This window comes from Dipteris shenzhenensis, chromosome 11, assembly GCF_047967505.1.
Source record: "Dipteris shenzhenensis isolate YYH24624 ecotype China chromosome 11, Dip_SZ_1.0, whole genome shotgun sequence".
Taxonomy (NCBI): domain Eukaryota; kingdom Viridiplantae; phylum Streptophyta; class Polypodiopsida; order Gleicheniales; family Dipteridaceae; genus Dipteris; species Dipteris shenzhenensis.
In genome coordinates, this window is record NC_141606.1 from 56,638,417 (window position 1) to 56,664,838 (window position 26,422).

The following is a 26,422-nucleotide window of genomic DNA, read 5'->3' on the forward strand; positions in this document are numbered from 1 at the left end:
CCTAGCTATCACAATAGGCTTTAAAGTGAGGTAGCTTTAAAGTTGTGTTTGATAGCTCAAAAGTTTTCTCAATAGCTTAAACTATGCCTTGGAAGCTTTGAAGTGTGCCTGGAAGGTTTAAAGTGTGCCTGGAAGCTTTGAATTTTACCTGGAGACTTTAAAGTGATTACACGGTAGCTTTAAAATTGTATTTGATAGCTTAAAAGTTTCCTCGATAGCTTAAACTGTTCTTGAAAGCTTCACATGAAGTGTGCCTATAAGGTTTAAAGTGTGCCTAGAAGCTTTGGATTTTCCATGGGGGCTTTAAAGTGATTATGCGGTAGCTTTAAAGTTGCATTTGATAGCTTAAAAGTCATTTTTTTAAAGCAACATTTGTCACAGTTGACTCACATGACTCAGTCCATTCATGTGGCAGATGTAGTTGTACCGTAGATTCAAAGAGTTGCATACAGATGTTAGAATCTCCCTAAGAAGCTTTGAAGGCCAGAAACCATACAATTTTTGAACACTGCACAGCTGATCATATAGCTTATAACTACATCAACTATAATTCATATTACACTTATCACCTTAAACCCCTTAAAAAAATCTAGGCTTTCTTTGTCGATGTGGGTATGGGTCTTTTAGATTCTTTAAAATCGTGAAAAATAGCTAGGCTTTCTTTGTCCATCTCAGGTCTTAGCATATTGTCAAGTGCATATTGTCTTTGATCTGGAGCTAGCAGCCACAACCATAGCCACTATGCCAATGTAGTGCTCAGGTACTCCCTCACCTTAGGATCTAAAAACTTTTCAAGTTTTGGCAATAGGATTGTGCAATGCCCTATGTTTAAGAAAAGATTGTAGTAAGTGTCATCAATAATTAAGGTGTTTGTATGTGAAAACTCGTCTTTATACTTAGACCAAAAGTTGTCTAGACGTTTGAACATCACTAGCTTGCAAGTGCCAGGCACATACACACTTATTGCCGTGACATGTTCTTGATGGAAATCATATCTATTTAAATATCCCCTTGAACGTGCTAAAAAGCAGGCATCCAAAATATTGTACAACTTCTCCTTCTTCATGGCACTCCGCAAAAAAACAACGAAGTGGTCTAGTGCCCATTCAAGGAAGATTGATGCATCGTGGCAAAGAAAAACTCTTTCTGCTTCAAGTTTGTAATTACCTCTTAGTCCACACACAGGTAATTTTTTACTTTTATCTACCGCCATTTACGTCCAAAATTAGACCCCTCTTCTTATTAGACAGAGGGATGGGTTTTGTTTGCACATTCGGGACTGAAAACTGGAGACAATTGCCTCTATATTTCAACAAAACTTTCTTCTTTTGACATTAGGGCCCTTGACAACCGTTTCCTTTGATTTCGAGCCTTTTGTTTTGCTTGCTACATAGCATCTACCGCACTCCGTTGCCAACATTCAGCATCAACTTGCACAGTGATCCAAACTGGGCTCCAAGAAATCTGGTAGCACAAAGGATGTTGCATGCAATATTATCATAACATCAACATTGGGAGGATTGAGGGAGAATTCCTTGCATTTATCTACAGGTGGGAGATATTTGGCAACAACGATTGGGCTTGGCAACACCTGTGCAACAACAAATTATGTGTCAATGTCCATCATACTAGTCATGATGGACATTGTGCTATGGCATGCACCCTTACAAAACATACTGCATGTAGAGGAAAAATTTATGACAACAATGATGGACATTGTGCAATGCGGGCACGTTTACAGATCATACTATAGATTTTAATGAGCTATACGAATATGCAGCAATGAAAATTGTGAAAACAATGATGAACAAGAAGACATGATGAATGGCATAAACCCATAGAGATGTTTCATTGCATTTTATAATTGGTGATCATACATCATTGGATTGCAGTTTTTTGCAAGCCCTAGGCTTGGAGTAATTTCCCATTACATAGCCAGCATAGTCGGGATTTTTACATTTCAATTGTTTCTTCAACGCATGATCATCAATTCCTATCTTCTTTCACTTCATGCAACATGCCCCTACATTGAACAACAATTCTTTAATGACATGGGGATTGATGATTGAATCAATGTGCATGGAAAGAATGGGTCTTGCTTATCTTTAAACATTTCTGACAGAGGCATGCATTCATCTGCATTTGCACTCACCTCACCTCCTATGGAAGAGACGGCAATGGAATGGGAAGGGGTAGGCATACTGTGGACAGAAGTCAGGAACTTATCGAAGTTCAGATCACCAATTTCCTCATCTTTATTACTCTCCAAAGAGGCATCATCATCAACATCAAAATGTTCGGCAACATTTTTCCTTGTGTCAACCTTTTCGGCACTTCCAAAAGTTGTGTCCACTGCCTTTGCTTTGGACACATCACCTATGTTAAGCATGTGAGTAGCCAATGAGGTGTGGGTGTGTGGATTTGGGGTTGAGGACCCTAATCCAATTGGATACGTGTGGCTCTTGGTGTCTCTCCATCATCCTCTTGCGTGAATCTTCCTCCGCCTTTGAGCTTCTCTCTCTCTCTCTCTCTCTCTCTCTCTCTCTCTCTCTCCCTCCCCTGCTTGAGCATAATGATCCACTTTCTTAACATGGTATTAGAGCACTAGGTTCCTCTCTTCTCTTGTAGTCTTCTTTGCCATCTATTGCTGGGGTCACTTTTTTCATAAAGGTGGAATCGTATCATCCTTTGTCAGTTGCTTCTATCACCCAAAACTGCTCTCTGAGGGTCCCTAATCACTCTAGTCGCACAATAGACTATATCTAGTTGCACTGGGGGTCCCTAATCACTTATGCATCTACAAACCTATTAATTAATTAGTTGTGACATGCCTAACTGCAAATTAACCTAAGCTACTAACAAATTAACCTATCTAATCTAATCACAAATTAACTAATTAACCTATCTGCTCCCTCCCCGATCCCTCTGCTTTTGCCTCCTGCTCCCTCCTCTTCCCCCCTTCCTCCGCTTTCGCCTCCCTCTGCTTCCCCCTATCCGTTCTCTCTTCTTCCTGCCATTTGATATGAAAGGGCTATTCTAATAGACTTTTATAATTCATTTTTAGCCCAAAAAAAACCATTTCACCAAAATTAATAAGCTAAATTTCGCCCTCCCTTTCTTGAGAGGATATACGTGCTTGTTTCAATTTCGCCCGCCATTCCTCGAGAGTATACACAAATTGTTTTCAGTTTCGCCCCTTCCCCCAATCTCTCATGATTCTTCCCCCAATCTCTCATGCTTTTGAGCTTTATCTTCTTCCCCGTTACAAACTACTTGTTGTAGATGCGTTATCATCTCTTCTAGGCTCTGGCTATGGCAATATCGATACACTCACCTTGCCTTTAGTTCTTGTCATGAAGTGCCTATTCTCTTTGCTTGAACGGTAGGAAAGATGTGTCCAGTCCTTGTATGAATCCTTGGATGGTTCCACTCACACCATTTGTGCACTGAGGTACTGTGGGAACTCACGCTAGTGACAACTTATGGCTAGGATTGCAAAAAACCCACAGGTTGGGAATTAAACATCAATGCTCATTGGACAACGGCATCCTTGCCTACGTTGGATTCCTTCAGCAAATGTTTTTGGGTCACTCTGCTCTTTCTTTTGGCAGGTAATAACTCGCTATTGCTGCTTTTATATCTTGTTTTGATTTGATCCAGTGATCTGATCATTTGTTTGTATGATCTATTGATTTAAAGGGCAATTTCAAGTCGACTGCTTCTCTGGCCACCTGTGGCCAAGTATATGCAAACACAATGCTAGTCCACTCGCAGGGGCAAGACACACCTCACATCAGAAACCTCTCTAAATTTGGTGCTTGTGCTGATTCTAATGGACTTCATTTTGCCACTTTGGAGAGGTAAGGTTTTGAACATGACGATTGTTGCAAGTCCCAACTATGAACCAAGATTCAGCCATAGACGTTTTGCGGTCCTTTTCTGCGGTGGCTCGCAAGAGACTGACTCACCATGACTATGTAACCCGGTTTCTTTCTAAGTCTGCTTAATTTGAGTGAGTAGGTTTTCCTTCTCTTCAAGTGGATGTTCTCTCTCTTTGACGACTATAGCATTGTTTGTTGATGAAGATCAAACAGTTTACCGTAAGCAATGTTTCTTTCTTTCATTTGCTGACCGAGGGTTTTGCACCGAGCTTGTTGATCTAGTGAGTTTTGTTCTTATTCCTTGGTATGGGATAGTGTGGATTGTAGTAATTCTACTTGTAATCTCAATCCTTTAATTTATGTTTCCTTATTTGCAATAGAATCTCTTAACCCTTTGATCTCCTCTTTGCTAATCCGTGTGTGAGAATGCATAGTCTGTTGCAAGGTCAATATTTCCTCCTAATCCTACACAAGATTTTGTGGCTTCAACTTCAAGCTTGTTCCTTGTTGCCTGCACTATTTTCAATGCACAATGACGGACAAAGGTGATATCTAGTCGCACTATAGACTATATCTAGTCGCACTAGGGGTACCTAATCGCTTCTGCACCTACAAACCTATTAATTAATTAGTTGGACATGCCTAACTACAAATTAACCTAAGCTACTAACAAATTAACCTATCTAATCTAATCGCAAATTAACTAATTAACCTATCTGCTCCCTCCCTGCTCCCTCTGCTTTTGCCTCCCGCTCCCTCCTCTTCCCCCCTTCCTCCGCTTCTGCCTCCCTTTGCTTTCCCCTATCCACCATTCTCTCTTCTTCCCGCTCCCTCCTCACTCCCTTCCTTCCAACTCCCTCCTCTTCCCTCCTTCCCTCCTCTTTCGCTCCTCCATCCTCTTCCCTCCCGCTCCTCTTCCCTCCTTCCCTCCTCTTTTGCTCCTCTCTTTTGCTCCTCCATCCTCTTCCCTCCCGTTCCTCCCACTTCACTCCTCTTGCTCTCTCCCTCCTCCTAGGTTCTCCTTCTCCCTCCCTCCCTTTCCCTCTCTCCCCCTTTCTTATATCCCAGCTCTTCCTCCTTTTGTTGGAGAGGCCTCACGACCCCCCATTTTTGCATCGACCTTCCCCCCTCATTTTATAGCCAGCTCTGGAAGCTTCTGGAGTCCGAGGCTTCTCGAAGAACCCACAAAGACTTGGTGGCTTCTCAAAGAAACCACCTCCTCAGTTTAATTTGCCTCTCCCATTGGCTTACGTTAATCGTCGATTCCGCCCCGCACAAATTAATTAATAGGGGCCCAAATTCAATTTGGGGGTCCCTAATCTCATGCCGGTGTTGCTTCTCTTTCCATGCAGAGTCTATCACACATTATTGCCGTGATGTCCTCTGTTTCATTAGCTTGATATCAATTTGAATAGATCCAATTGATAGAAGAGACTGATGATTTTTGGGCTACGAGTTTGCAACAACATACGTTTTTTGGACTGTCACTCTTTTACTCTGCATTTCCTTTGCCGATTTGCCACTGGGTAGCTCATGTGCAATCATATCAGGTCCCTTGAAGCCTAATCTGTGAGGCGTAATCACTACTGCATGTATCTATTCTATAATTGATTGTTGCAGGCTCGTTGCAGGCCACAAACCTTCCATTTTTGCCATCCATGAGGCCATGAATTAATACGACATCTCCTGTGCTGAAGATTGCTGCAAGCTCTCCACATATTTGACTACTCTAGAGATTATCTCTATGTTTATAAGGTTGTGATTGTATCTGCAACCAACAGTTGATTGTAAAATTACCACGGAAAAAATTAAGTGTGAATTTTAGCCCAAAGGTGAATTTAAGGCTCCATTTGATATGAAAGGGCTATTCTAATAGACTTTTATAAGTAATTTTTAGCCCAAAAAAACCATTTCACCGAAATTCATAAGCTAAATTTTGCCCTCCCTTTCTTGAGAGGATATACGTGCTTGTTTCAATTTCGCCTGCCATTTCTCGAGAGTATACGCAAACTATTTGCAATTTCGTCCCTTCCCCCAATCTCTCATGCTTCTTCCCCCAATATCTCATGCCTTTGAGCTTTATCTTCTTCCCCATAAACTGCTTGTTGTAGATGCGTTATCATCTCTTCTAGGCTCCTGGCTGTGGCAATATTGATACACTACCTTCAGTTCTTGTCATGAAGTGCCTATTCTCTTTGCTTGAACGGTAGGAAAGATGTGTCCAGTCCTTGTATGAATCCTTGGATGGTTCCACTCGCACCATTTGTGCACTATGGTACTGTGGGAACTCACGCTAGCGACATCGTATGGCTAGAATTGCAAAAAACCCATGGGTTGGAAATTAAACATCAATGCTCATTGGATAGCGACATCCTTGCCTACGCTGGATTCCTTCAACAAATGTTTTTAACACCTATTTCATTAATTTTGGACTTTTTGTGTTGTTTTTGGACGAAGCCCAAAAATCCTTCCCAAATGAAAACTTTACTTTGTGAAAATATCCTTCCCAAATCAAAATTTTACTTTTTGAAAATATTCTTCCCAAATCAAAAGTTCACTTTGTGGCACTATCATATTCACATAAAAATATTGTTTTTTCAATCTATACTTTTGCACCAACATGCAAGAATTTGAAATAATCCTATATTAGAAATTCTAGCTATATCTAAGTTATTTGTTAATTTAATTATTTTTAATATTTTTCCTTGACGTTTTTCCTTCCCAAATCAAAAGTTCACTTTGTGGCACTATCATATTCACATAAAAATATTGTTTTTTCAATCTATACTTTTGCACCAACATGCAAGAATTTGAAATAATCCTATATTAGAAATTCTAGCTATATCTAAGTTATTTGTTAATTTAATTATTTTTAATATTTTTCCTTGACGTTTTTCGTTGACGTGATAAATTTATAAATCCATGAAAGGAGACTTAAATATTTCATGAAAATAACATTGTCACTCGCAATATGCACAAAATTTTTAAAACTTTTAATAAATAGAAAAAAGACATGATGCCATAAGACCCAAGTTTTGTATTGAACCAAAGCGGTATAATAGCAATTATAGCTATTATTATATGATTACATTGAGAGACGTTGCTCTTAGCTAGAGTCTTTATATCCAAAATGATATAGATTGAACATATGTTTACAATTTAAATTGTTGCTCTTAAAGAGCCTCAATTCGTGCCATCTGCATAATTTGACTCCCCATTGTCTTATTGCTCAATGTCACGACAGTCCCTTGCCAGGTGCCATCTGCATAATTTGACTCCCACTTGTCTTGCCAAGCCTTGCCCCTTGGGTGCATTGACTCCCCATTGTCTTATTGCTCAATGCGATAGTCCCTTGCCAGGTGCCATCTGCATTAACTCCCTATTGTCTTGCCAAGCCTTGACCCTTGGGTGACATCCAGTGCAAAATATACAAGTGACATCTGCATTAACTCCCACAAGTTATCTTGTCAAGCCTTGCCCCTTGGGTGCATTGACTCCCCATTGTCTTATTGCTCAATGTGATAGTCCCTTGCCAGGTGCCATCTACATTAACTCCCTATTGTCTTGGCAAGCCTTGACCCTTGGGTGACATCCAGTGCATATTTTGACTCTCATTTGACATAGGAGGTGATGACTCTGATTATAATTGTCTTGGATTGGCTCCTTGCCTAGTACCCAAATAAAATCCTTCAATGGACTTCAATACAAAGCTTTAATCATGGACATTCTTCATTTGCGCTGTCTCCTTCTACTTCCTCCATGGCGAGCATCCTTAAAAATTCGTGTATATGCAAAATAGTTTGCTATGGTATTTTTATTTTTCCTTCTACCTCATATCCCATGCGCTTCTTTGATTTCTTTTCCCTTGAATGCCAAGACACTATGATTGTCTCCGTCGAAACTTGAGAGACCGCTTCATCATTTGGGACCCACTCCTTCATTATACAATTAGTATACAATGTGTTGTTATCCATATTCTCCTTCCTGCCCTTTGGCTTCTTTGATTTCTTTTCCCTTGAATGCCAAGACACTATGATTGTCTCCGTCGAAACTTGAGAGACCGCTTCATCATTTGGGACCCACTCCTTCATTATACAATTAGTATACAATGTGTTGTTATCCATATTCTCCTTCCTGCCCTTTGGCTTCTTTGATTTCTTTTCCCTTGAATGCCAAGACACTATGATTGTCTCCGTCGAAACTTGAGAGACCGCTTCATCATTTGGGACCCACTCCTTCATTATACAATTAGTATACAATGTGTTGTTATCCATATTCTCCTTCCTGCCCTTTGGCTCATACCATACCGCTGTAAATGTTGTAGCTCTCCCTTGCTCATCTCTTTGCACATCAACTACTTTTGCAACCCAAAACTTCACATTCTCATATTCATCATCCGATGGCCGAACCACAACAAAACAATCGACCTCTATATCTACTTGTGGCATAAACTCTCTCTTCTTCGGTCCACAATATGGACGTGAGAGTAATGATACAAATTCATTTTCAAAGACTGGAGCTGGGCGCAAATTGTTATAAACATTTGGCCAAAACATATTGCATTCTTCCTTGACATCCTTTGACACTCGCATTCTCTCAAGGTCCTTTATTAAATTTCGTGTCTTGTTAATTACAGTGGTAGTGTGTTCTCTCCAAGTAGGCTTCGAATTAGGATATCTCCGGAGCATTTCCTCTTTGTATGTAATAAATGCTTTTAATCCTTCTATTTCACAATTAGACCTCTCATTGAATTCTTGTATAGGAGCCCATGTTGGATACCTTTCCTTGCTGGGAATTGAAGTTAAGAGACTGTAAGGTTCTTCAGGTTCCCATTTTGTATCATGAGAATACTGTTGCCATTGCATTACGGGTTTTTCATCTTTAAAAAAAAAACGAAAGTAGTGTGGATTGGTATGACCTGTCAGTGCATCACCACCCGTTTGTATGAAAGGTAGAATGAAGCTCTTCCAATCATACATTCTTTCGAGCCTCTCACATACTGTACTTTCCTTACGACCACCAACTTGCCTGCCACATCTTCTTACCAAGTCATCTATTGTCTCCACATCCTTGCATTTAAGCTCCCTTGAGACTGTGCTAAAAACTTGATCGATATCCTCATGTGTATGCCCAACATACAAAAATCCACATTCGACCTCATTGAAGATTCGATGAGCAACTAGCATGGAGCAGAATGCAAACATGAGTACATTCTTATTTTCTCGCCAGCAATTATCAGCTTGTATTCTCAAAGTCGGTGGTAGGCAACCTTTTTCTACATGTACATTGCGAATTGCCTTCATAATAGATGTTACAACTTAATTGCTATCATGTAGATGCAAGGAATCAATCCATATATCTGCAAAGAACTTAATTCCATGCACTAACACTCCACATAGATGTGTCTTTAGAAAGTGCTTTCCTTGTAATTTAGGTGGAGTGGCAACAAAACGAGGCAATGTTGTTGTATTCTGATCCATGCCATCTACAATAAGGCACATGTAGTCATCGGGATGCAAAATAGCTTGCTCCTTCCAAAATGCATATTTTTGTCTGGAATGTCGAATAAGGTCACGATGAGATTTTCAGTTTTTTTTGTATAATTCCCTTTGATTTGGACATGTTGCACTCTCAATCGCTCGCTTTAAATCATCACAGACATTGCACTTTGACATTTTTTGCCTCCTTGGGATTTTAACATATCCAAAGTTCTTCTTCCAAAGAGTATACAAAGTATGAGAAGAAGCTACGGCATCCCCTGTTTGCCTTTTCTTTTCTGCAATAGAGTCAAATACTTCGAGCTTTGTCAAGCCCATTGGAAGGTGCATTTCAGTGATCGCGTCACCATTAGGGAGTTTGGTAGATATATGGGGTTGAGGTAAAGCATTTTCATGTATGAAGTCTTGCAAAATTTCTGCTGCCCTGACAGTTGAGATTCTTGATTTGGACCTTCCTCTATTACCGTGAATGCTAAATTTGTTGCCGCCCTTTGCCTTGGTGAATAAATCCCATTATGTACCATGGGATAATCTAGTAATATTGCGATATGCCTTATTGCAAATCCTTTTTCCATTTACGAGAGGTTTTACCTTTTGTCTTGAACTTAGTCTTTTATTGCCATTCTGAAGAAAGCAAGAGAGACTTGTGAGAAGATATTCATTTCTTTTGCTTCCTCTTCTTTGCCACACGTGTCCTCTACAGTCCCTGATGCTCCCCTGATGTCTGCAAGATCAATGAAGCGCATACATCTTCGCTTGCAACATAGATATCCCAATGCATTTAACATGTTCTCCTCCTTCATTACTCTCTTCCTCTTTGGTAGGACTTGTGGATCTGCCTGGATTCGCTTTCTCTTCATGCATATGTATGACCGTTTTCGTTCCTCGTGCACGTTGTTATCTGTATTTATGCACTTCTTCTCCTCACATTTGTTTGTAACCAAGCATCCATGATTGGTCGTTACATCCTTGTCCATATCACAATCAAAGTTAAATATTGAATAATCCTCTGTTGATCTCATCCTCGTTTTTAACATACTCTTAGGACCATTCAATGAATTCAATATTCTACGAGAGTATTGAGAACCTTGAAACTCTTCCACTCCTGAGAGAACATCACTCATTGGGACATCTTGCATGGCTTTCACAAATCCACAAGCTTGATTAACACCAGGTTTGTTAATATGCATGAACTCATCCACACTTGACAAGACATCGCTATTGAAACCTTTGCCCTTCTCACTGTGCAAGAATTCACCCACCCCAGATAAGGCTTCGCTTCTAAAATCATTTTGTTTCTCGGAACCAATGAACTCATCCACTCCAGATAAGATGTCACTTCTATAATTGAGTATATTGAAATCATCCACATTTGAAGTGATAGAGCCTAGCACATGGGCACGCTTTTTAGGTCCTTTGATATTGTAGTATACGTTGTCTTTATCATTGAAAACCACGTGCCTCTTTCTCATGTTTAAAAATTGCATGCTCCATCTCATATTCTTGCCTACCTCATAGTAGGGATCACATAAGGATGTTAATATGTTATCAACCATACCATCATCAGTGACTTTTAAAATCCTCATATGTGCAAATGACCATTGCTCCACTTGTTCAAATCCCAATACTTCACCTTCTTCTACAGTCTTATTTGCAAATGATCTCATTTGTAAAATGTCCCCTATAGTAAAATCCAAGGTGGTGCACTTTGTATTCTTGATAATGTCTGTTGCATAAGTCTCATCTTTGTCCCATGCTATAAATGATTTGTTGGATGTATTGTAGGGCATAACATCTTCAAGTGTTTCCATATCTCCACATTTATACTTTAGCTCAACATGTGCGCTAAGAATCTTTGATACAGTAACTGCCACCTTATCTTCGCCAAGTCTTCGAAAGTGGCAAGTTGAATTGGGATCACTATCATGGATTGTAGCAAATACAACTACTTCTCTTTTGCTACATAAAATTACATCCATCCCTGGAACAAAATCTATAGCCATCTCCTTTGTGAGAGTCCTTCGCAAGCAAGCTGCAGTAGCAACAATTACATAAATATTAGTCTCTTTTTAATAATCTACTCATTTATTATAATTTTTAATTAGTACTTGATTTATTGGTGGGAGAAGTTATCCGATCAAGTACTCATCAGATGGACATGCCAAGTTATCCTTTGCATCGTCGATCGAGCATTAAATACTATTTTTGCTCTAGTGTCATGCACATCTGTAAAAAAACACGAGCCTGCTAGGTATGTTATCCAATCAAGCACTAATGGGATGCGTGTGCCACTTTGCATGTAAGTCAATTCCACCTAGCTGAAGGTGTGTGCAAAGTATTGTGCCCATCGGATATGCTTTGCATTGTCGATCAAGCATAAAACACCGTTTTTGCCTTAGTGTCATGCACAACCATGAAAAAACACGGTCCTAAGTGTGTTAATCAAACAAGTACTTATTGGATGGGGGCTCCACTTTTCACGCAAGTCTGTTTCAACTAGGTTGAGATGCGTGCAAAGTATTTTCACCATCGGATATGCTCTGCATGGTCGATTATGCATTATACAACGTTCTTCCCGTAGTGATATACACATCTGCAAAAAAACACGCCCTTAGGTATATTATGTAACCAAGTACTACTTATCGGATGCGTGTGCCTCTTTGACAAAATTTCAATACAACCTAGGTTAAGGAGTAGGAAAAGTATTGTTCCCATCGGATATGCTTTGCATGGTCAATCGAGCATTAAATACTATTTTTGCTCGTGTCATGCACATCCGTAAACAAAACACGCTACTAGGTGTGTTATCCGATCAAGTACTTATGTGATGGGAATGCCACTTTGCATGTAAGTCAATTCCACCTGGTTGAAGCTGTGTGCAAAGTATTTTGCTCATCAGATATGCTTTGCATTGTGGATCAAGCATAAAATACCGTTTTTGCCTTAGTGCCATGCACAACCATATAAAAACACGGTCCTAAGTGTGTTAATCAAACAAGTACTTATCGGATGGGGGATCCAGTTTGCATGCAAGTCCGTTTCAACTAGGTTGAGATGCGTGCAAAGTATTGTCACCATCGGATATGCTCTGCATGGTCGATTATGAATTATACAATGTTTTTCCCGTAGTGATATGCACATCCGCAAAAAAACATGCCCTTAGGTATGTTATCTGACCAAGTACTTATCGGATGGGTGTGCCTCTTTGAGAACATTTCAATACCACCTAGGTTAAGGTGTAGGAAAAGTATTGTGCCCATCGGATATGCTTTGCATGGTCGATTGAGCATTAAATATCATTTTTACCTTAGTGTCATGCACATCCGTAAAAATACACGCTGCTAGGTGTGTTATCCGATCAAGTACTTATGCGATGGGAATGCCACTCTGCATGTAAGTCAATTCCACCTAGTTGAAGGTGTGTGCAAAGTATTGTGCCCATCGGATATGCTTTGCATTGTCGATCAAGCATAAAACACCATTTTTGCCTTTGTGTCATGCACAACCATATAAAAACACGGCCGTAGGTGTGTTATTCAAATAAGTACTTATCGGATGGGGGCTCCACTTTGCACGCAAGTCGGTTTCAACTACCTTGAGGTGCGTGCAAAGTATTGTTACCATCGGATATGCTTTGCATGGTCGATCACGCATTATAAACCATTTTTTCCCTAGTGATGGACATCCGCAAAAAAACACGCCCTTAGGTGTGTTATCTGACCAAGTACTTATCGGATGGGTGTGCCTCATTGAGAACATTTCAATACAACCTAGGCTGAGGTGTACGAAAGTGTTGTGCCCATCGGATATCCTTTGCATGGTCGATCGAGCATTAAATACTATTTTTGCTCTAGTGTCATGCACATCCGTAAAAAAACACGCTGCTAGGTATGTTATCCGATCAAGCACTTATGGGATGGGCGTGCCACTTTGCATGTAAGTCAATTCCACCTATTTGAAGGTGTGTGCAAAGTATTGTGCCCATCGGATATGCTTTGCATTGTCGATCAAGCATAAAACACCGTTTTTGCCTTAGTGTCATGCACAACCATGAAAAAACACGGTCCTAGGTGTGTTATTCAAACAAGTGCTTATCGGATGGGGGCTCCACTTTGCACACAAGTCCGTTTCAACTACGTTGAGGTATGTGCAAAGTATTGTCACCATCGGATATGATTTGCATGGTCGATCACGCATTATACACCGTTTTTTCCCTAGTGGTATGCACATCCGCAAACAAACACGCCCTTATGTATGTTATCTGACCAAGTACTTATCGGATGGGTGTGCCTCTTTGAGAACATTTCAATACCACCTAGGTTGAGGTATAGTAAAAGTATTGTGCCCATCAGATATGCTTTGCATGGTCATCGAGCATTAAATACCATTTTTTGCCTTAGTGTCATGCACATCCGTAAAAAAACACGCTGCTAGGTGTGTTATCCGATCAAGCACTTATGCGATGGGAATGTCACTTTGCATGTAAGTCAAATCCTTCTAGTTGAAGGTGTGTGCAAAGTATCGTGCCCATCGGATATGCTTTGCATTGTGGATCAAGCATAAAATACCGTTTTTGCCTTAGTTTCATGCACAACCATGAAAAAACACGGTCCTAAGTGTGTTAATTAAACAAGTACTTATCGGATGGGGGATCCACTTTGCACACAAGTCTTTTGCAACTAGGTTGAGGTGCACGCAAAGTATTGTCACCATCGGATATGCTTTGCATGGTCGATCACGCATTGTACACCATTTTTTCCCTAGTGATATGGACATCCGCAAAAAAACACGCCCTTAGGTGTGTTATCTGACCAAGTACTTATCGGATGGGTGTGCCTCTTTGAGAACATTTCAATACCACCTTGGTTGAGGCATACGAAAAGTTTTTTGCCCATCGGATATGCTTTGCATGGTCGATCGAGCATTAAATACTATTTTGCCTCTAGTGTCATGCACATCCGTAAAAAAACACGCTGCTAGGTATGTTATCCGATCAAGCACTTATGGGATGGGCGTGCCACTTTGCATGTAAGTCGATTACACCTAGTTGAAGGTGTGTGCAAAGTATTGTGCCCATCGGATATGCTTTACATTGTCGATCAAGCATAAAACACCGTTTTTGCCTTAGTGTCATGCACAACCATGAAAAAACACGGTCCTAGGTGTGTTATTCAAACAAGCACTTATGGGATGGGCATGCCACTTTGCATGTAAGTCAATTCCACCTAGTTGAAGGTGTGTGCAAAGTATTGTGCCCATCGGATATGCTTTGCATTGTCGATCAAGCATAAAACAACGTTTTTGCCTTAGTGTCATGCACAACCATGAAAAAACACGGTCCCAAGTGTGTTAATCAAACAAGTACTTATCGGATGTGGGCTCCAGTTTGCACGCAAGTCCGTTTCAACTAGGTTGAGATGAGTGCAAAGTGTTGTCACCATCAGATTTGATTTGCATGGTCGATCACGCATTATACACCGTTTTTTCCCTAGTGGTATGCACATCCGCAAAAAAACACGCCCTTAGGTGTGTTATCTGACCAAGTACTTATCGGATGGGTGTGCCTCTTTGAGAACATTTCAATGCCACCTAGGTTAAGGTGTAGGAAAAGTATTGTGCCCATCGGATATGATTTGCATAATCGATCGAGCATTAAATACCATTTTTGCCTTAGTGTCATGCACATCCATTAAAAAACACGCTGCTAGTTGTGTTATCCGATCAAGTACTTATATGATGGGAATGCCACTTTGCATGTAAGTCAATTCCACCTGGTTGAAGGTGTGTGAAAAGTATTGTGCCCATCGGATATGCTTTGCATTATCGATCAAGCATAAAACACCGTTTTTGCCTTTGTGTCATGCACAACCATATAAAAACACGGCCGTAGCTATGTTATTCAAATAAGTACTTATCGGATGGGGGCTCCACTTTGCACGCAAGTCTGTTTCAACTACGATGAGGTGTGTGCAAAGTATTGTCACCATCGGATATGCTTTGCATGGTCGATCACGCATTATACACCATTTTTCCCCTAGTGATATGGACATCCGCAAAAAAACATGCCATTAGGTGTGTTATCTGACCAAGTACTTATGGGATGGGTGTGCCTCATTGAGAAAATCTCAATACCACCTAGGTTGATGGGTACGAAAAGTTTTGTGCCCATCGGATATGATTTGCATGGTCGATCACGCATTATACACCGTTTTTTCCCTAGTGGTATGCACATCCGAAAAAAACACGCCCTTAGGTATGTTATCTGACCAAGTACTTATCGGATGGGTGTGCCTCTTTGAGAACATTTCAATACCACCTAGGTTGAGGTGTACAAAAAGTATTGTGCCCATCGGATATGATTTGCATGGTCGATCGAGCATTAAATACTATTTTTGCTCTAGTGTCATGCACATCTGTAAAAAAACACGCTGCTAGGTGTGTTATCCGATCAAGCACTTATGCGATGGGTGTGCCACTTTGCATGTAAGTGAATTCCACCTAGTTTAAGGTGTGTGCAAAGTATTGTGCCCATCGGATATGCTTTGCATTGTCGATCAAGCATAAAACACCGTTTTTGCCTTAGTGTCATGCACAACCATATAAAAACACGGCCGTAGGTGTGTTATTTAAATGAGTACTTATCGTATGGGGGCTCCACTTTGCACGCAAGTCCGTTTCAACTACATTGAGGTGCGTGCAAAGTATTGTCACCATCGGATATGCTTTGCATGGTCGATCACACATTATACACCATTTGTTTCCTAGTGATATGGACATCCGCAAAAAAACACGCCCTTAGGTGTGTTATCTGACCAAGTACTTATCGGATGGGTGTGCCTCTTTGAGAACATTTTAATACCACCTAGGTTGAAGCGTACGAAAAGTTTTGTGCCCATCGGATATCCTTTGCATGGTCGATCGAGCATTAAATACTATTTTCGCTCTAGTGTCATGCACATCCGTAAAAAAACACGCTGCTAGGTGTGTTATCCGATCAAGTACTTATACGATGGGAATGCCACTTTGCATGTAAGTCAATTCTACCTGGTTGAAGGTGTGTGCAAAGTATTGTGCCCATCGGATATGCTTTGCATTGTCGATCAAGCATAAAACACTGTTTTGCCTTTGTGTCATGCACAACCATATAAAAACACGGCCGTAGCTGTGTTATTCAAATAAGTCCTTATCGCATGGGGGCTCCACTTTGTACACAAGTCCTTTTGAACTACGTTGAGGTGCGTGCAAAGTATTGTCACCATCGGATATGCTTTGCATGGTTGATCACGCATTATACACCATTTTTTCCCTAGTGATATGGACATCCATAAAAAAACACGCCATTAGGTGTGTTATTTGGCCAAGTACTTATCCGATGCGTGTGCCTCATTAAGAACATGTCAATACCACCTAGGTTGACGCATACGAAAATTGTTGTGCCCATCGGATATGATTTGCATGGTCGATCACGCATTATACACCGTTTTTTCCCTAGTGGTATGCACATCCGAAAAAAACACGCCCTTAGGTATGTTATCTAACCAAGTACTTATCGGATGGGTGTTCCTCTTTGAGAACATTTCAATATCACCTAGGTTGAGGTGTACGAAAAGTATTATGCCCATCGGATATGCTTTGCATGGTCGATCGAGCATTAAATACTATTTTTGCTCTAGTGTCATGCACATCCGTAAAAAAACACGCTGCTAGGTGTGTTATCCAATCAAGCACTTATGCGATGGGTGTGACACTTTGCATGTAAGTCAATTCCACCTAGTTGAAGGTGTGTGCAAAGTATTGTGCCCATCGGATATGCTTTGCATTGTCGATCAAGCATAAAACACCATTTTTGCCTTAGTGTCATGCACAACCATATAAAAACACAGCCGTAGGTGTGTTATTCAAATAAGTACTAATCGGATGGGGGCTCCACTTTGCACGCAAGTCTTTTTCAACTATGTTGAGGTGCGTGCAAAGTATTGTCACCATCGGATATGATTTGCATGGTCCATCACGCATCATACACCATTTTTTCCCTAGTGATATGGACATCCGCAAAAAAACACGCCATTAGGTATGTTATCTGACCAAGTACTTATCAGATGGGTGTGCCTCTTTGAGAACATTTCAATACCACCTGAGTTGACGTGTACAAAAAGTGTTGTGCCCATCGAATATCCTTTGCATGGTCGATCGAGCATCAAATACTATTTTTGCTCTAGTGTCATGCACATCCGTAAAAAAACACGCTGCTAGGTATGTTATCCGATCAAGAACTTATGGGATGGGTGTGCCACTTTTCATGTAAGTCGATTGCACCTAGTTAAAGGTGTGTGCAAAGTATTGTGCCCATCGGATATGCTTTGCATTGTCTATCAAGCACAAAACACCGTTTTTGCCTTAGTGTCATGCACAACCATGAAAAAACACGGTCCTAGGTGTGTTATTCAAACTAGTACTTATCGGATGGGGGCTCCACTTTGTACGCAAGTCTGTTTCAACTACATTGAAGGGCGTGCAAGGTATTGTCACCATCGGATATGCTTTGCATGGTCGTTCACGCATTATACACCATTTTTTCCCTAATGATATGCACATCCGCAAAAAAACACGCCCTTAGGTGTGTTATCTGACCAAGTACTTATCGGATGGGTGTGCCTCTTTGAGAACATTTCAATACCACCTAGGTTGAGGTGTACGAAAAGTGTTGTGCCCAGCGGATATCCTTTGCATGGTCGATCGAGCATTAAATACTATTTTTGCTCTAGTGTCATGCTCCAGATAAGATGTCACTTCTATAATTGAGTATATTGAAATCATCCACATTTGAAGTGATAGAGCCTAGCACATGGGCACGCTTTTTAGGTCCTTTGATATTGTAGTATACGTTGTCTTTATCATTGAAAACCACGTGTCTCTTTCTCATGTTTAAAAATTGCATGCTCCATCTCATATTCTTGCCTACCTCATAGTAGGGATCACATAAGGATGTTAATATGTTATCAACCATACCATCATCAGTGACTTTTAGAATCCTCATATGTGCAAATGACCATTGCTCCACTTGTTCAAATCCCAATACTTCACCTTCTGCTACAGTCTTATTTGCAAATGATCTCATTTGTAAAATGTCCCCTATAGTAAAATCCAAGGTGGTGCACTTTGTATTCTTGATAATGTCTGTTGCATAAGTCTCATCTTTGTCCCATGCTATAAATGATTTGTTGGATGTATTGTAGGGCATAACATCTTCAAGTGTTTCCATATCTCCACATTTATACTTTAGCTCAACATGTGCGCTAAGAATCTTTGATACAGTAACTGCCACCTTATCTTCGCCAAGTCTTCGAAAGTGGCAAGTTGAATTGGGATCACTATCATGGATTGTAGCAAATGCAACTACTTCTCTTTTGCTACATAAAATTACATCCATCCCTGGAACAAAATCTATAGCCATCTCCTTTGTGAGAGTCCTTCGCAAGCAAGCTGCAGTAGCAACAATTACATAAATATTAGTCTCTTTTTAATAATCTACTCATTTATTATAATTTTTAATTAGTACTTAATTTATTGGTGGGAGAATTTATCCGATCAAGTACTCATCAGATGGACATGCCAAGTTATCCTTTGCATGGTCGATCGAGCATTAAATACTATTTTTGCTCTAGTGTCATGCACATCCGTAAAAAAACACGAGCCTGCTAGGTATGTTATCCAATCAAGCACTAATGGGATGCGTGTGCCACTTTGCATGTAAGTCAATTCCACCTAGTTGAAGGTGTGTGCAAAGTATTGTGCCCATCAGATATGCTTTGCATTGTCGATCAAGCATAAAACACCGTTTTTGCCTTAGTGTCATGCACAACCATGAAAAAACACGGTCCTAAGTGTGTTAATCAAACAAGTACTTATTGGATGGGGGCTCCACTTTTCACGCAAGTCTGTTTCAACTAGGTTGAGATGGGTGCAAAGTATTTTCACCATCGGATATGCTCTGCATGGTCGATTATGCATTATACAACGTTCTTCCCGTAGTGATATACACATCTGCAAAAAAACACGCCCTTAGGTATATTATGTAACCAAGTACTACTTATCGGATGCGTGTGCCTCTTTGACAAAATTTCAATACCACCTAGGTTAAGGAGTAGGAAAAGTATTGTTCCCATCGGATATGCTTTGCATGGTCAATCGAGCATTAAATACTATTTTTGCTCGTGTTATGCACATCCGTAAACAAAAGATGCTACTAGGTGTGTTATCCGATCAAGTACTTATGTGATGGGAATGCCACTTTGCATGTAAGTCAATTCCACCTAGTTGAAGCTGTGTGCAAAGTATTGTGCTCATCAGATATGCTTTGCATTGTGGATCAAGCATAAAATACCGTTTTTGCCTTAGTGTCATGCACAACCATATAAAAACACGGTCCTAAATGTGTTAATCAAACAAGTACTTATCGGATGGGGGATCCAGTTTGCACGCAAGTCTGTTTCAACTAGGTTGAGACGCGTGCAAAGTATTGTCACCATCGGATATGCTCTGCATGGTCGATTATGCATTATACAATGTTTTTCCCGTAGTGATATGCACATCCGCAAAAAAACATGCCCTTAGGTATGTTATCTGACCAAGTACTTATCGGATGGGTGTGCCTCTTTGAGAACATTTCAATACCACCTAGGTTAAGGTGTAGGAAAAGTATTGTGCCCATCGGCTATGCTTTGCATGGTCGATTGAGCATTAAATATCATTTTTACCTTAGTGTCATGCACATCCGTAAAAATACACGCTGCTAGGTGTGTTATCCGATCAAGTACTTATGCGATGGGAATGCCACTTTGCATGTAAGTCAATTCCACCTAGTTGAAGGTGTGTGCAAAGTATTGTGCCCATCGGATATGCTTTGCGTTGTCGATCAAGCATAAAACACCATTTTTGCCTTTGTGTCATGCACAACCATATAAAAACACGGCCGTAGGTGTGTTATTCAAATAAGTACTTATCGGGATGGGGGCTCCACTTTGCACGCAAGCCCGTTTCAACTACCTTGAGGTGTGTGCAAAGTATTGTTACCATCGGATATGCTTTGCATGGTCGATCACACATTATAAACCATTTTTTCCCTAGTGATGGACATCCGCAAAAAAACATGCCCTTACGTGTGTTATCTGACCAAGTACTTATCGGATGGGTGTGCCTCATTGAGAACATTTCAATACAACCTAGGTTGAGGTGTACGAAAGTGTTGTGCCCATCGGATATCCTTTGCATGGTCGATCGAGCATTAAATAATATTTTTGCTCTAGTGTCATGCACATCCGTAAAAAAACACGCTGCTAGGTATGTTATCCGATCAAGCACTTATGGGATGGGCGTGCCACTTTGCATGTAAGTCAATTCCACCTATTTGAAGTTGTGTGCAAAGTATTGTGCCCATTGGATATGCTTTCCATTGTCGATCAAGCATAAAACACCATTTTTGCCTTAGTGTCATGCACAACCATGAAAAAACACGGTCCTAGGTGTGTTATTCAAACAAGTACTTATCGGATGGGGGCTCCACTTTGCACACAAGTCTGTTTCAACTACGTTGAGGTATGTGCAAAGTATTGTCACCATCGGATATGATTTGCATGGTCGATCACGCATTATACACCGTTTTTTCCCTAGTGGTATGCACATCCGCAAACAAACACACCCTTAGGTATGTTATCTGACCAAGTACTTATCGGATGGGTGTGCCTCTTTGAGAACATTTCAATACCACCTAGGTTGAGGTATAGTAAAAGTATTGTGCCCATCGGATATGCTTTGCATGGTCATCGAGCATTAAATACCATTTTTTGCCTTAGTGTCATGCACATCCGTAAAAAAACACGCTGCTAGGTGTGTTATCCGATCAAGCACTTATGAGATGGGAATGTCACTTTGCATGTAAGTCAAATCCTTCTAGTTGAAGGTGTGTGCAAAGTATCGTGCCCATCGGATATGCTTTGCATTGTCGATCAAGCATAAAATACCGTTTTTGCCTTAGTTTCATGCACAACCATGAAAAAACACGGTCCTAAGTGTGTTAATTAAACAAGTACTTATCGGATGGGGGCTCCACTTTGCACACAAGTCTTTTTCAACTAGGTTGAGGTGCACGCAAAGTATTGTCACCATCGGATATGCTTTGCATGGTCGATCACGCACCATTTTTTCCCTAGTGATATGGACATCCGCAAAAAAACACACCCTTAGGTGTGTTATCTGACCAAGTACTTATCGGATGGGTGTGCCTCTTTGAGAACATTTCAATACCACCTTGGTTGAGGCATACGAAAAGTTTTGTGCCCATCGGATATGCTTTGCATGGTCGATCGAGCATTAAATACTATTTTTGCTCTAGTGTCATGCACATCCGTAAAAAAACACGCTGCTAGGTATGTTATCCGATCAAGCACTTATGGGATGGGCGTGCCACTTTGCATGTAAGTCGATTCCACCTAGTTAAAGGTGTGTGCAAAGTATTGTGCCCATCGGATATGCTTTACATTGTCGATCAAGCATAAAACACCGTTTTTGCCTTAGTGTCATGCACAACCATTAAAAAACACGGTCCTAGGTGTGTTATTCAAACAAGCACTTATGGGATGGGCATGCCACTTTGCATGTAAGTCAATTCCAGCTAGTTGAAGGTGTGTGCAAAGTATTGTGCCCATCGGATATGCTTTGCATTGTCGATCAAGCATAAAACAATGTTTTTGGCTTAGTGTCATGCACAACCATGAAAAAACACGGTCCCAAGTGTGTTAATCAAACAAGTACTTATCAGATGTGGGCTCCACTTTGCATGCAAGTCCGTTTCAACTAGGTTGAGATGAGTGCAAAGTGTTGTCACCATCAGATATGATTTGCATGGTCGATCACGCATTATACACCGTTTTTTCCCTAGTGGTATGCACATCCACAAAAAAACACGCCCTTAGGTGTGTGTTATCTGACCAAGTACTTATCGGATGGGTGTGCCTCTTTGAGAACATTTCAATGCCACCTAGGTTAAGGTGTAGGAAAAGTATTGTGCCCATCGGATATGCTTTGCATAATCGATCGAGCATTAAATACCATTTTTGCCTTAGTGTCATGCACATCCATAAAAAAACACGCTGCTAGGTGTGTTATCCGATCAAGTACTTATACGATGGGAATGCCACTTTGCATGTAAGTCAATTCCACCTGGTTGAAGGTGTGTGAAAAGTATTGTGCCCATCGGATATGCTTTGCATTATCGATCAAGCATAAAACACCGTTTTTGCCTTTGTGTCATGCACAACCATATAAAAACACGGCCGTAGCTATGTTATTCAAATAAGTACTTATCGGACGGGGGCTCCACTTTGCATGCAAGTCTGTTTCAACTACGTTGAGGTGTGTGCAAAGTATTGTCACCATCGGATATGCTTTGCATGGTCGATCACGCATTATACACCATTTTTTCCCTAGTGATATGGACATCCGCAAAAAAACATGCCATTAGGTGTGTTATCTGACCAAGTACTTATGGGGTGGGTGTGCCTCATTGAGAAAATCTCAATACCACCTAGGTTGATGGGTACGAAAAGTTTTGTGCCCATCGGATATGATTTGCATGGTCGATCACGCATTATACACCGTTTTTTCCCTAGTGGTATGCACATCCGAAAAAAACACGCCCTTAGGTATGTTATCTGACCAAGTACTTATCGGATGGGTGTGCCTCTTTGAGAACATTTCAATACCACCTAGGTTGAGGTGTACGAAAAGTGTTGTGCCCATCGGATATGATTTGCATGGTCGATCGAGCATTAAATACTATTTTTGCTCTAGTGTCATGCACAACTGTAAAAAAACACGCTGCTAGGTGTGTTATCCGATCAAGAACTTATGCGATGGGTGTGCCACTTTGCATGTAAGTGAATTCCACCTAGTTTAAGGTGTGTACAAAGTATTGTGCCCATCGGATATGCTTTGCATTGTCGATCAAGCATAAAACACCGTTTTTGCCTTAGTGTCATGCACAACCATATAAAAACACGGCCGTAGGTGTGTTATTTAAATGAGTACTTATTGTATGGGGGCTCCACTTTGCACGCAAGTCCGTTTCAACTACATTGAGGTGCGTGCAAAGTATTGTCACCATCAGATATGCTTTGCATGGTCGATCACACATTATACACCATTTTTTCCCTAGTGATATGGACATTCGCAAAAAAACACGCCCTTAGGTGTGTTATCTGACCAAGTACTTATCGGATGGGTGTGCCTCTTTGAGAACATTTTAATACCACCTAGGTTGAGGCGTACGAAAAGTTTTGTGCCCATCGGATATCCTTTGCATGGTCGATCGAGCATTAAATACTATTTTCGCTCTAGTGTCATGCACATCCGTAAAAAAACACGCTGCTAGGTGTGTTATCAGATCAAGTACTTATACGATGGGAATGCCACTTTGCATGTAAGTCAATTCTACCTGGTTGAAGGTGTGTGCAAAGTATTGTGCCCATCGGATATGCTTTGCATTGTCGATCAAGCATAAAACACTGTTTTGCCTTTGTGTCATGCACAACCATATAAAAACACGGCCGTAGCTGTGTTATTCAAATAAGTCCTTATCGCATGGGGGCTCCACTTTGTACACAAGTCCTTTTGAACTACGTTGAGGTGCGTGCAAAGTATTGTCACCATCCGATATGCTTTGCATGGTTGATCACGCATTATACACCATTTTTTCCCTAATGATATGGACATCCGTAAAAAAACACGCCATTAGGTGTGTTATTTGGCCAAGTACTTATCGGATGGGTGTGCCTCATTAAGAACATGTCAATACCACCTAGGTTGACGCATAAGAAAAGTGTTGTGCCCATCGGATATGATTTGCATGGTGGATCACGCATTATACACCGTTTTTTCCCTAGTGGTATGCACATCCGGAAAAAACACGCCCTTAGGTATGTTATCTGACCAAGTACTTATCGGATGGGTGTGCCTCTTTGAGAACATTTCAATACCACCTAGGTTGCGGTGTACGAAAAGTATTATGCCCATCGGATATGCTTTGCATGGTCGATCGAGCATTAAATACTATTTTTGCTCTAGTGTCATGCACATCCGTAAAAAAACACGCTGCTAGGTGTGTTATCCAATCAAGCACTTATGCGATGGGTGTGACACTTTGCATGTAAGTCAATTCCACCTAGTTGAAGGTGTGTGCAAAGTATTGTGCCCATCGGATATGCTTTGCATTGTCGATCAAGCATAAAACACCATTTTTGCCTTAGTGTCATGCACAACCATATAAAAACACAGCCGTAGGTGTGTTATTCAGATAAGTACTAATCGGATGGGGGCTCCACTTTGCACGCAAGTCTGTTTCAACTATGTTGAGGTGCGTGCAAAGTATTGTCACCATCGGATATGATTTGCATGGTCCATCACGCATCATACACCATTTTTTCCCTAGTGATATGGACATCCGCAAAAAAACACGCCATTAGGTATGTTATCTGACCAAGTACTTATCAGATGGGTGTGCCTCTTTGAGAACATTTCAATACTACCTGAGTTGACGTGTACAAAAAGTGTTGTGCCCATCGAATATCCTTTGCATGGTCGATCGAGCATTAAATACTATTTTTGCTCTAGTGTCATGCACATCCGTAAAAAAACACGCTGCTAGGTATGTTATCCGATCAAGAACTTATGGGATGGGCGTGCCACTTTTCATGTAAGTCGATTGCACCTAGTTAAAGGTGTGTGCAAAGTATTGTGCCCATCGGATATGCTTTGCATTGTCGATCAAGCCTAAAATACCGTTTTTGCCTTAGTGTCATGCACAACCATGAAAAAACATGGTCCTAAGTGTGTTATTCAAACAAGTACTTATCGGATGGGGGCTCCACTTTGCACGCAAGTCCGTTTCAACTACGTTGAGGTGCGTGCAAAGTATTGTCACCATCGGATATGATTTACATGGTCGATCACGCATTATACACCGTTTTTAGCCTTGGTGTCATGTACAACCGTCAAAAAACACGGCCGTAGGTGTGTTATTCAAATAAGTACTTATCGGATGGGGTCTCCACTTTGAACGTAAGTCTGTTTCAACTACATTGAGGTGCGTGCAAAGTATTGCCACCATCGGATATGCTTTGCATGGTCGATCACGCATTATACACCATTTTTTCCCTAGTGATATGGACATCCACAAAAAAACACGCCATTAGGTGTGTTATCTGACCAAGTACTTATCGGATGGGTGTACCTCTTTGAGAACATTTCAATACCACCTAGGTTGAGGTGTACGAAAAGTGTTGTGCCCATCGGATATCCTTTGCATGGTCGATCGAGCATTAAATACTATTTTTGCTCTAGTGTCATGCACATCCGTAAAAAAACACGCTGCTACGTATGTTATCCGATCAAGCACTTATGGGATGGGCGTGCCACTTTGCATGTAAGTCGATTCCACCTAGTTGAAGGTGTGTGCAAAGTATTGTGCACATCGGATATGCTTTGCATTGTCGATCAAGCATAAAACACCGTTTTTGCCTTAGTGTCATGCATAACCATGAAAAAACACGGTCCTAGGTGTGTTATTCAAACAAGTACTTATTGGATGGGGGCTCCACTTTGCACGCAAGTCCGTTTCAACTACGTTGAGGTGCATGCAAAGTATTGTCACCATCGGATATGCTTTGCATGGTCGATCACGCATTATACACCATTTTTTTGCGAGTGATATGCACATCCGCAAAAAAACACGCCCTTAGGTGTGTTATCTTACCAAGTACTTATCGGATGGGTGTGCCTCATTGAGAACATTTCAATACCACCTAGGTTGAGGCGTACAAAAAGTGTTGTGCCCATCGGATATCCTTTGCATGGTAGATCGAGCATTAAATACTATTTTTGCTCTAGTGTCATGCATATCCGTAAAAAAACACGCTGCTAGGTATGTTATCCGATCAAGCACTGTTGGGATGGGTGTGCCACTTTGCATGTAACTCGATTCCACCTAGT

The 26,422-nt window shown here is 40.9% G+C and overlaps 1 long non-coding RNA gene across 1 annotated transcript in view; it reads left to right on the plus strand.

The window, feature by feature from the left end:
* The first annotated feature begins 3,272 nt into the window (after positions 1-3,272).
* The window catches only part of LOC147897218 (uncharacterized), an 89,691-nt gene continuing 66,541 nt past the window's right edge, over positions 3,273-26,422 (plus strand). The window contains exon 1 of the long non-coding RNA XR_015541726.1: positions 3,273-3,611. This is a non-coding gene — a long non-coding RNA (uncharacterized LOC147897218). The remainder of the gene's footprint in view (positions 3,612-26,422) is intronic.